The sequence below is a fragment of the Miscanthus floridulus genome, chromosome 17, assembly GCF_019320115.1.
Source record: "Miscanthus floridulus cultivar M001 chromosome 17, ASM1932011v1, whole genome shotgun sequence".
Classification (NCBI taxonomy): Eukaryota; Viridiplantae; Streptophyta; class Magnoliopsida; order Poales; family Poaceae; genus Miscanthus; species Miscanthus floridulus.
This window is the reverse complement of record NC_089596.1, coordinates 93,417,913-93,430,239: the sequence shown is the minus strand read 5'-3', so window position 1 is coordinate 93,430,239 and position 12,327 is coordinate 93,417,913. Positions and strand designations below refer to the sequence as shown.

At 42.1% G+C, this 12,327-nt stretch overlaps 1 long non-coding RNA gene across 1 annotated transcript; it reads left to right on the top strand.

The window, feature by feature from the left end:
- The first annotated feature begins 1,115 nt into the window (after positions 1 to 1,115).
- On the top strand, positions 1,116 to 4,234 carry LOC136517095 (uncharacterized). The gene is made up of 3 exons (XR_010774205.1): positions 1,116 to 1,549; positions 2,023 to 2,164; positions 2,890 to 4,234. It is a non-coding gene; the product is annotated as an uncharacterized lncRNA (long non-coding RNA).
- The last annotated feature ends 8,093 nt before the right edge of the window (positions 4,235 to 12,327 follow it).

Here is a 12,327-nt window from a genome sequence, read left to right as displayed (position 1 = left end):
GAGGAGGATGGCCAGGGTTCAGCGTGAGATATGGGAGACATGACTGAATGAGAATGCGCTAGCTCGGTCACCATCCTTTATCCTTTACCACGGTCCATGGCAGCAATTCCTTCCTTTCTCATGAGCTCCTTCCTTTATCGCTCGGCGCTGATCGCGGGTGAGGTAGCCGTGGCTCAGGCCATCACGCGCCCCGCTGATTACAGGCGCGGAGTAGCGATGTGGGGGTGCGATGAAGCTTGGCTTCACCACCAAAACAACTCAGGACATCCGATCATAGCGAAGTTTCATAAGAATAGATTTCAACCATTTATTAGTGGGGTAGATATAGCAAAAACCATATATGTGGGGGACAAATTTCTAGGTGGACAAGTGTAATTTTGGTTGATCCTAGTAGAGATGAAAGAGGACCCGTTCACTCCCCATGGTGAAGCCTAAGGATGGCAACGGGGATGTACCCGTCGGGTATCGCCGAAACGTTTTCTTCTCCGCTACGGAGAATTTATCCCATCCCCGTCCCCGTTAACTGTCTCGGGTATAGATTCTTGCCTATCCCCGTACCCGTCGGACATCGGTCGGGTAACAGATACCCGACGGGTACTGCATACCGATAAACAAGGACACTTGGGGTCGCAGCTTTGCAATCGGAAATGTTTCTTCTTCACCCGGGTATAAGTGTCGGAGTCTCGGAGATGCCGAGGAGAAGGAGCGAGGTTGCGAGGAGGACAAGCAAAGGTGACAGAGAGACCGAACTGAGGAAGCGAGGGGCACGAGCGCTCGTAAAGCAGGCGTGCTTATGCTGCTAGCGGAGATGGCGAGGAAAAATTAAACTAGAGTTCCTAAAACACACAAACTATATATATGATTATTCAGATTTAGGCCAAAATACCTATGTTGAGCTTCTTTGGGCCTAATACTCGCATGACAGCTTAAATAGTTGGGTTGCTCAACGGGTAATAGGAATAGGTAAACAGAGAATGTTCCCGTACCCGCTATACCCATCAGGAATAGATTCTTCAATAAAAATATGATTCCATCCCATCGCGTATCGGCCCGATGTCATCTTTAGTGAAGCCGCTACGCCAGACGTGCCTCTGTAACTCCAATTTGCGCCGACAGGTGGGCCACGCGCTCGACTTCGCGACTCCCACTCAGCACGACGCCGCCCCAATCTTCTCTCCTCCCGCACGGCCGCACCCGGCATCCTCCCATGCTCCCAGCTCTCACAAGCCCTCCGTCCTCCCAAGCGCACCGCCCAAGCCGCAAGGGCCCCCGCGTCCCAGTGCGTGCGCTCCGCTCCACCACCGCGAGGGCCCGTGCGGTCCACTTCGACGCCGTGCCGCCGCGAGGCCGCGCCGCTGTCGCCCGACCAAATTCCGCGACGCCGTCGCCCCACCACGCCATTCCCTGCTCGGCTGCTCCGAGGACCCAAGGGAACGAGCGCCGCGAAGGAGAAGGACCGTGGAAGGAGCTCCGAGCAGCCGAAGAATCGCGCCCTCTCCCCGCGGCTGTGACCTGCAGCATCTAGGGTTAGGGTTCGAGCCTCTGGCCGGTAAACTGCGTCTCGCCCCTCCCCTAACCTCATCCTGAAGTTGAGTTGAGTTGGGTGACACATTTGGTGTTTGAGAATTTTGCCACATTTTAATAAGAATTTAGTTGGAGAGAGATGTTGCTATGCTGCCTGTACTATAGTTTTCTTTTTTCCTTCTAATTATCACTGCAACAGTCATGAGAGGCTTTTGCATTACACGTATATAATCATTACATGTATTATGTTGTCTATGTGACCATCTCAGGTTTTCTACTATAGTTTGGATACATATTTATGAGCTAAAATCCTCAACATATTTCCTCATTTAAACACTTCAGTAGCAAAGCTACTATGGTGTTATTAGATAAATCTTAAGTTATTTCACTGAATATTCTGTGGTAAGAGCATGCTAGGCGATGTGTCGTTTATAATTTACCGGCAACTTAGACATAACTCACTCATAAATATGTTTTCTTTTTATTTCCCAAATCCAGGTTCCAACTTCCAAGTGAAGAAGAAACAGACCTTTCAAAACTGATTACTACTACGTTGTTCTATGGATAGTTTGACCACAAGTGCTATAGCACTAATATCAAGGCTTAAATATTGGTGGACTGGAGCTTGGAGACTATCTTGGTGAGTTCATTATAATGCAATCACAAGCTCCCATCCACTTCTCCATTTGGGTTTCAAATCCCCTAAGCTATTGGTAAAAGAAAACCACAATGAAGGAAGAACGCTACAACTGTCTGATTTATGGACCAATCGGATAGAAATCCTTTAGAAAATGATAAAAATAACAAGTTCTGAATTATACCTTTACTGATATTTTTCATTATTCAAGTGCCTGCAGTGAGGAGCTTAGTGTTTTGTTCCATCGACAAATGACAATAAGCTGCCCAATTGGTTTTCCAAGCTCTTTTTCAAACAATGATTCTCTTAGGGCTCTGACAGTCTTCTTGAATATTATGTCGACTGACCCCAGTGTTCCTTTTAGATACCCCTCTCATAAAACATACCAAAATGTTTAACTCTTTGGTTCTAACCATTACAATTACCTGTAGATTTATTTGTTAGATGAACTCAAAACTAGGTGTCATTGGTAAAAGAAAAAACAATTGATCCAAAAAAGACTAAACTATATAATTGCTAATTGCTATGAACTGAGGTTACTACTTTTGCATCTTTTCTTGCCAAAAAAAGAGAGAAAACTAGCTATTTGTATCTTGAGGTTACCATTACCACAAACTATTTCAATGTTTCACTATATAGGTGTTCTGGTCTCAGGTTACCACTAACCTTTTCAGTTTGCTACTTGATGCTGTTTAGTGCAGTTAATGAGATTGCTTATCCTCTTTCAGCACCAATGATAAACAGCCTGCTCCCAGTAGTAGTCGCAGTGCTCCCAGGAGCTTGGTGTCCATGGTGACAGGCGTAGTCCCTATTCTACACTCTTGGCGATTCAAAGGGCTGATAACGGCCTCCTGGCATGAGGCGGGGCTAGGAATGCTCTGCTTTGCTGAAATTTTGTGCTATGTTTTCAATTTTCAATGGAATATATTTTTTTGAACGGCTATGTTTTTACCTTTTCTGTTTTCACTGCAATATATTTGAACAACAATTGTTTTACTTTTCAGTTTTCAATGGAATGCTCTATCTGAATTTAGTTGCTGAAATTATGTGCTTTGTGTTCAATTTTAAAATGAATATATTTTCTGAACAACTATGTTTTGACCATTACAGTTTCCAGTGGAATATATTTGAACAACTTTTTTTGCCTTTTAGTTTTCAATTGAACGCTCTATCAGAACATAAATGTTATGTTCATGTGTTTCTGTTTAATATAAACCATTAAAAACTTTGTTTTTGAATTTTCCATGAAGTATTCTCCCTGAAAATGGATGCTCTTCCAATTTACTGTTACTTCCAAAGTCATATACACTTATGAACCCTTCTGATTTTTGGGTTTCTTTATGGCAACATTTATATAAGAGATGAACTATAGTGTAGGTTAATGATATCAACAAGTTTTGGAATTTTAGCCCAATCCTACAGTTCCTTTCGATGCAAAATAAATTAACTGCTATGTGGTCTTGGCCAGCAATGTGTGTAGCGCACGCACCGACGGCCGTGTGGGCGGGGACGTGGGTGCGTCCGCCGTGGCCCTCCCGCCCTCGAAGACAGGTCCAGCGACAACCAGGGTGGTCGACTCCAGCTTCTACAAAGCAATCTCGTGGCCGCAGCGCTACACTTGGACAATGACATCAACGAGGTTGGTGTCGTGGCGCTGCCGATGGCACTGTACGAGCCGGCCACAGGCGGTGCGTGCGCGTCCACGTCCACGTCCAGTGGGTGGAACAGCAATGCGCTGCCCAAGAGGACCAGGGACGAGTTCGATAAACAGACTGAAGTTGTGCTCCCAATTCTCTGTTCATAGCAATGGGTGCAGATTGAATAAAATTCAGTTCAATTCGTGATGTCAGTCATTTGTTTCTTGCGACTAAGCCCCATAACTATTTTCTTGTATGTCATATATGTACGAGTTATTTCAGAAAGGGGGAAAACAACAAAATCAAGGCTTCATTGAATATTGATAGGACCAGTAATAGAAAATCAAATGGCACCATTTCCACTATATTACTTGTAACTATATTTGGAGCATTGAGCACCCATCGGGACTCGAAGAATCTGACAGTTGTTTGGTGATATCCAACAATGTGGAACGTCTGAACGCTTTACAAGTTCAGTTGTAATTTATTCTTAATGAAGTATGTGATGTTCTTGTGAAAAGCTATGTACTATATTTTCTCTGTATTGATCTATTTATTCTCTTCTTGCAGGTTACCATGTTGGCAGGGAATACAATTAGAGTACTGTATTTAAGTATTTAACTATCTGCAATAAAAAGGTATAGGTGATCTTGATTATTGTTTCAGCATTTCTGTGTTCTTGACTTTAATTTTCCAAACTTTTGCAGACCATTTTTAGTTTTTTTTGTATATAGGGTAGAAAATCTTATGAGTGGACAGGTACTTTGACTAGCAAATTTTGTGTACGCCCTTTCCGAGAACAACCACCTGTATTATTCTCTTATATGCACGATATCAGTCTACTAGAAATTCAATTTAGTACTTAGTAAGGCCTAGGATGCTACACATTTTCCTGGAGCTACAAAATGGACGGTTCATTTATGGATTGAATTTGATTTGTGCAAAAAAGGGGAACCGTGGCATGGATGCTTTTATGGGTTTTATATAGTGTTTTGTTGCTTGATTAAATGATATCGGTTGTGGATTGTACATTTCAGTTTGATGCTATGTTTGTGGCACGCGGCACACTGGGTTAGTGATTGCTACGAAAATGAATTAGCACCCAAGAAAACCTAATAAACAGCAAATATGTGCATGGTTGTTTTGACGCTATTAAATTGGTGCCCATGATTCTTTATAGCTCAAAAACATGTTGCTAGGATCAGATGGACTGTACTATCAGTCGACCTCAATTTTTTCATGCTCCTACAGCATTGAAAAAAAATTTCATGCTCCTACAGCATTGAAAATTTTGAGAGTTGTAGCAACGCATGGACGAAAATTTGAGCTCCTCTATAGCATTGAAAATTTCAAGACTCACGTAGCAACGTATGGGCGAAAATTTTGAGGCTTCCGTAGAACGCACGGGCATGTGCTAGTAATGAAAGAAAGATGAACATATGGACTTGTTCTATTACTTTTCACTCAAAACGCACCGCACCAAATAGAGCATGAAGTCTTGTTTCAACTCTCTTTCCTATTTCTCTCCACGAACCAAACAAAAAAATTTGAACTAAAAATCAACTTCCTATTTTAATTCCCTCCTTTAACTCTCACCACTAATTCATATGTCTCCTCTCATGTAGTTGACAAATACACCTTTGATTAATAGAATTATATTACTCTTTAGAGGATAAATTAGCTAAACTAACAATATAAGTTATGTAACCCTCAATATCAAGATATCCCTATGTGTGAGCCTTAGTCCCATGTGTTACTGAAAATGAGGTGATGTGCTTGTTGATAGGGAGCACCTGCAATGACTTTGTTAATCTCAAAACATGACAACCTAATCTTCTGGATGGGTTCATGGAGATAAAATATGTGAGTGCGTCAGTAGAGGTAGGTATGCATACGTGTAGGTAGACGTCAATGTCTGTGTTTTGAAAAAGGAAAAAAGACCGTGTGGTTTTCTACCACTCCATGCTAAACTTTTGAGCAACACCACATACACTGCATTTGGTTTCGAAAAAAAAATATCCAAACACATTGTTCATCAAAGTTTATTAAATGTTGTGAATCTTGGTTGTGTGAAGAGAAAGAAGTACTCCCTTCGTTCCAAAATAAGTGTCATTCACACTTTCCGAGAAGTCAAATATTTATGGTGCATAATTAGTATTATTAAATAAATCTTTGGATATATATCTTCATAATAAACTTATTTGGAGATATAAACGCTGCTAATATTTTATACAAATTTAGTCAAACTTCAGAAAATTTGACCAGTAGGTATCCTTTAGGGACACTTATTTTGGGACAGATGGAACACGATTTTGCCTTCGTGATACGCATGCTCTCTCGGAGACTCGTAGTCGTACGACTAATTGGGTGATTTGGGCCCTAGGACGTTCGATTTCTACATAGATCGATCGATCACATACATGTATACCTAGTTGCTGTGACTTTGTTAATCTCTCAAAACCTACCAACCTAATTTTCTGGAGATGTTCATGGAGATAAAACACGTGAGTGCGTCAGTAGAGGTGGCTACGCATGTATGTAGGTAGACGTCAATGTCTGTCTTTTGAAAAAGAAAAAAAAAGACTGTGTGGTTTTCTACCACTCCATGTTAAACTTTTGAGCAACACCACATGAATTGTCAACACCTAATTGTTTGTGTCTTTGCCTGTTCCACGGTTCTTTAGCTCCCAAACCCAGTGCACTTGGTTTCGCAAAAAAAAAGCTCCAAACAGTAAAATTTATAACTTTTATACTAATTGTTGATAAAAGATTATTAAAAATATTGGGAATCTTGGTTGCGTTGAAGACAAAGAAGTACGGCGTTGCTTGGTGATACGCACATGCTCTTGCTCTCTCGGGAAATTATTTCGGAGGCTATAAGCCTAAAAATGCACAATTGTCTTTGGTGATTCCGAGCCAGTAGTGAGCCGGGAGACTGGGAGAGAGACATGCCGACGGCTGATCTGGCGATTTTGGCGCCCAGGACGTTCGATTTCTACGTACACTACGTCATTGTCGGTTCGAAATATCCCATCACTGTTGAATTTTGAATCGGCACAACCATACCGGCAGTGATAAGGGTAAGCTATCATTGTCGGTTCCTATAAACCAGCAGTGTTCTTCAACTTCACTGCCGGTTCTTTACACAACTGGCAGTTTCACCAACACTACCGATTCATAAGACCATCCGGTAGAGCTCAGTTTCAACAATACTGTCGGTTCGTGTTTCAACCGGCAGTGTTGTAGTAAGAATCACTGCCGGTTTATGACAAGAACCGACAGTGATGGCTAAGCCAACGCTACCGGTTTGTGGCTCGAGCCGACAGTGCCAGCACTACTGATTTTGTTGCTAACCGACAATGATGTTTACGACAACACTGCCGGTTTTCTGATAATCGACAGTGATGTCACGTTCGTAATTTATTATTTTATAATTGATTTTAATTTATATTTTTTCGTGGAATTGGGTTTCGCTTTATATACGCTACGTAGACGACGGGTACATCAATATTAAACATTACAAATGTTACGGTTACAATTCAAATGTTCTTATCCACATCTCGATCCCTCAAAATAAAAAAGAAATGTTCTTGGACTTCACACATGCTTCTCGGACTTCTTACAATAATCTAGCAAGCCGCTCTGTGCCATACTGGTCCTTGTACCTCACGGATTATGCAATGGAAAATACTTCATCTTTTTTCAATACCTCGGCTAAGATGAATTTTGCGAGTGCGACGATCTCCATGTCTAACAACCTTTGGTGGTTATATTTCTTGCGTTGTCGTTCAAAAAAGATGATATCCAAAGAGGAACATTAAATCATTTTGTTGAACTATTAACAGACATAAATGAAATAGGGATTATACACACCAACTTATCGGCTTCTTCCGATTTTCCGCTGATGTAGCGAAGTATTGCCCACATTACATAAAACCCGCATTCATTGTTTCCCGCCGGCTGTGATAGGTACTTCTCCTCCATTTCGACAACCTTGAATGGGACCGACGTCCACCGATATGTCTTCTTCGGACACTGAGCAACATTAAGGGGAGAAATATTAGAAAGCGGTATGTGTGATTAGAAAATAATTTGTTATTAAGATCGCTTACTAATTCAGCACTGCCACCAGTGCATCCAAATGATGAAATGATTTTTTTCTTCGAGTCCCACACCTCGATCAGATTTTTGGCAAGATTGACACAAATGAAGATGAAATGGTTGCTACAATCACAGAATCCTAATTATCAAATAATCTTAACAAAAAAAGAAGCATAAAATTAAAAGCCGAGAACACATACTCGCAGTTGTAGGCTAGAAGTATGTGGGTTTTCTTCTTCATCGTGAATTCGTCGAAAATAGCAATCAATCTCTGTTTTAGGTCTTCCACGTCACATCCATAGAGGCCTAGACATGTCCTCTCATTGACTCGTAAGGGGTCCAAGAAGCCTATGTAATCCCATTTGCTTTTTGCAATGTAAAATTTTGCTATACACCTATATAAAACTATAGGAAGTGCTCAAAAGTTAACAATTTGTCTTGAGAGAGTAGTTAATTGTAATATCGTGCGTGTAGGGTACTTACATAGTCCACAGCATCAACATTTGAACATCGAGAGAGCGTTTCTGGTATAGCTGAAACAAGCACTCCCACTCGACATCGAACTTCTCTTCTTCAGGATAATGGAAAACATGTGGCGAACAGATAATAACCTCAAAACCAAAGTCGTCCGTCTCTGTTGCTTGAGCCATGTAATATTCATGCAACTGGCGCATATATGTTGTCATATTTTTATACTCCTCATCGGGAACCAAAAGATTGCCCCTTTCATACTTCATTGCCTGTGTTGCCGTCCCTTGTACATCATAATAGATGGTCACAGCCTCTTCCATGGTTAATCCTAGGTTGTCTTCGATGTACTTCTGTATGTTCCTTAAATCTATTGTGTATTTCTTCGTCTCTTGTTGTAGCGTATTTATTCTGTGTTTGCCTTTCAAATTCAGACTTCAACAAAAAATAAAGGCAGTGAGGCACATAGATTAAAGAAACTAACACAATCTTCCTTCGAGATGTGTGCTGTAAATTTTTCTTTCATTAAGGTGATAACGCTGCCACTGAATAACCTTTTTCTTTTCTGTTGGTCCACTTTGGGAGCATTAGTGACCGAATCCAAGGACCTTTTCTGCGACTGCGAGGATGTCCTTGATCTTGTTTTGGGCTGAGGTGGTGGAGGAGGAGGAGGATGACGATGAGAATTCTGTTTTCCCGGCGCTGATGAAGATGGAGGAGGAGGGGGAGGAGGAGGAGTCTCTTTTCTCAGGGCTGATGAAGATGGAGTCAGACAAGGAGGAATAGAAGAAGACCTCTGTCTTCTCGGGGGTGATGGCTCCGGATGAGAAGAGGAGTTATCTCTGTTGGAAGATGGTGAGTGATCATCGCGGGTGGGCGAAGACTCATAGTCGTCCTCATCATCAGAGGACAATTGATGGTCATGCTTAATGAAACGCTTGCACCAGGCCACTTGAGAGCCCTTGTTTTGACTAAGTTTCGGCCTGTCTTCCATGATGGGGTACTCAATGGGTATCTTGTTAAACTTCTTATCAAATATTCTATCAATGGTGATACGAGCGTACCCCAGTGGAATTAGGCGACCATTAATTGTCCCATCTCTCGTAGGCCAGGCCTGGCTGAGCGCCACCTTATCCTTTGTCCATTCCTAACGAATGTACAACCTGACTTGATGGGTTCAGTGATATCGTCCACCGGATGAGGCATATTCGCCTCTTCTTCATCGAGCGGGGTTGATTCGCAGCTGCTATGACCCCTAAACTGTGGGCTAAAGGTAGTAGGAGTAGGATTTTGTGGTACTACTGACCCCTTGGACAGCAAAATTTACTCGACCCGCGCTTCAATGGTTGCCTCAATCCGTGCTTCCATTCTGTCTTCCATCTCATTTAGTCTCCTCAAATACTCTACCTCCTGTTCCGCTCTACCCCTCGAGCAGCTCTAGTAAGTGTTAGATTCTTGAGGGAATGCTAGTTTCCAAGGAACAACACTGATTCCTCTAGTGCGACTAGGGTGCTCCTTGGTTCCAAGTGCTTGGGTGAGCATGTCTTTCTCCCTATTAGAAGTGTGAGTCCCTTGCCTCACCTTCTCAGTTACCTAGGAGATTCTCTGGATGAGTTCGCTCATGGGTTGATTTGAGGAGCTAAAGCTCCCATCCTCGGCGTGCCATATGTTTCTCCCCATATAGTATAATACCAATCTGGGCTTCCAATCGGCGGTCTCAACCTCAACGTCTTTCTCAGCAAAGCGATCCATCTTTTGAAGTTCTGCTTCAAATTTTGGCACCTTTTTGGCGTAGCTACGAGAGCCGAGATGATGAGGATTCGTCGCTTTCTATGAATTCTCCTTATTCTTCCTGCTTAGTTCTAAGTACTCCTCAGATAACCTGTATTCCTTGAAATCCTACCAGAAGTACTTCTGCTTGCTAAACTATCCACCATCGAAATCTGGTTCTTTATTTTGGAGGACAAAATTCTTGTACAATGTCCCCTTGAAATTTTTGAAGCATGTCCCCATGATTTTTTTGCTTTTTTCTTGATTAACTCCCTGTCATACTCAGCTGGGAAAGTGAAATACTCTAGGATCTTAACATCCCATATGTCATTCTTCTCGCTTTTGGGAACCCTCCACCGGTCATCATCTTTCCCAATCCACTTCCTGCACTTAATCAGGATGAAGTCCCTAACAAGTAATCCGATGATAGTCTTGTATTTGGTAAAGCTATAGGCGGTAAGAGTGGATCCCTGAATTCATCGACCTCAGTAATATGCCAGTGTGCATTCCTACCAACAGGAATCTTTGACACACCTTGCTTGGATCTGGCCTTCCTGCTACCCGAACCATCTGGCTCCTCGGTCGACAGAGGCTCCTGCTAGAGACACCGAGTAAGCTATGCCCCTCTCAATTGATTAGCATGTGTGGCTATATAGTCACATGATACCAAAGTTACCTGGCCATCTTGGTCATTTTGACCTAGATCGAGCAGGCCGGACGGGGTCCATGGCTGCTCATTCTCACTGACCTGATTGACACCGTCACCGTTTGTAGGATCATGCGGCTCTCCTGTCCCAGCGATATCAGCCGCTTCTTGTTGCCGATTTATTCTTCGGCGATGGGGTAACAGGCAATGATGAGGCATGGCTTTGACACGATCATGGTTAGTTTTGGCTGTGGACAACTACTAATAGCATATGTTCATATATATATATATATAATATGTTTAATGCAAAGTCTAATAATAAGTTCACATACAACAAAGTCAAATAATAGCATATGTTCACCTAGAACAAATTCATTGTTTGATTGACCACATACAACAAAGTCCACCTATTGTTCTATGAAACTAAGCTTACATCAACTTCCAAATAAGAAAAGCGATGACCATAGCCATAAATAAAAGCATGACATCTTTCCAAGACCAAGGAGCAATTCTCCTAATCTTCACATCTCTGGAGGGTGGCTTCTCTTCGATCTCCAGTGCCAACGGATGGCCATGGTTTGCATTCATTAGACCATAATAGGCCGATTGCCCATGGTTTGCAAGGTAGGCCGAATGACTATAGTAGGCTCTCAAAGCTTCAGGTTCTATGTTGTATTTTTTGTGCAAATTACCAGGGTAGCGATTGACTTGAGCATATCATTCTTCCCAAGTTCGATAAATCCCAGGCATGCGACCAACATGCACTACATACCATGCCATGGTTACCTATACATTTAAGTAAATAAAGCATGTGGTAAGTGGTAATGGTAACTCACTGAACAAGAGTTATTATTCAAGTTATATGGCCAAACTAAATCTATTTAATGTTCTTTATCCTTGTCATGATAAAAAAATTATCTCAATAATTGGACTGTTTATTATTCAGAGATCAATGTGGTTCAGTAATCATACTTGCTGCTGCTGCCAAGCCAATTTTAAAAGTTGTTTTTAACTTTTTTTTTCTGGAACAACCATCTATAGATGCCTTTTTTTAAGCATGCTATACACTCCATCAAAATCAATTGACACTCAATCGATAGCTAAACCAAGGAGTAACAGTTTAACACTCAATCGATAGCCAATTTTAAAAGTTGTTTTTAATTTTTTTCTAGAACAAACACTTTAGGGCCATGATTACTAGGTCCTCAACAAATCAGTAGGTAGCATAATCTCTTCAGGGAAAAACTAACTAGTTTATGTAACATCATGTACATACAAGGATAGCTAAACCAAGGAGTAACATAATATAACTCAATCGAATAGGAATCGACTGCTATTGGGAAGACAACAACCGTGGGGCATTTCATCAAACACTTAGCTGACAGTGAGCCACGCACTCACCGTGGGGGTGGGAAAGTAGCTATTCGCGCGCTCCTAAAGGCCTCGGCAGTGCTCTGGCATGGGGCGGTGGATGGCGTGGGGAGTGCTCCAGCGTGGTGTGGTGCACGGGCGTCATCGTTGAAGAAGAGGAGCGCGGGGCTAGG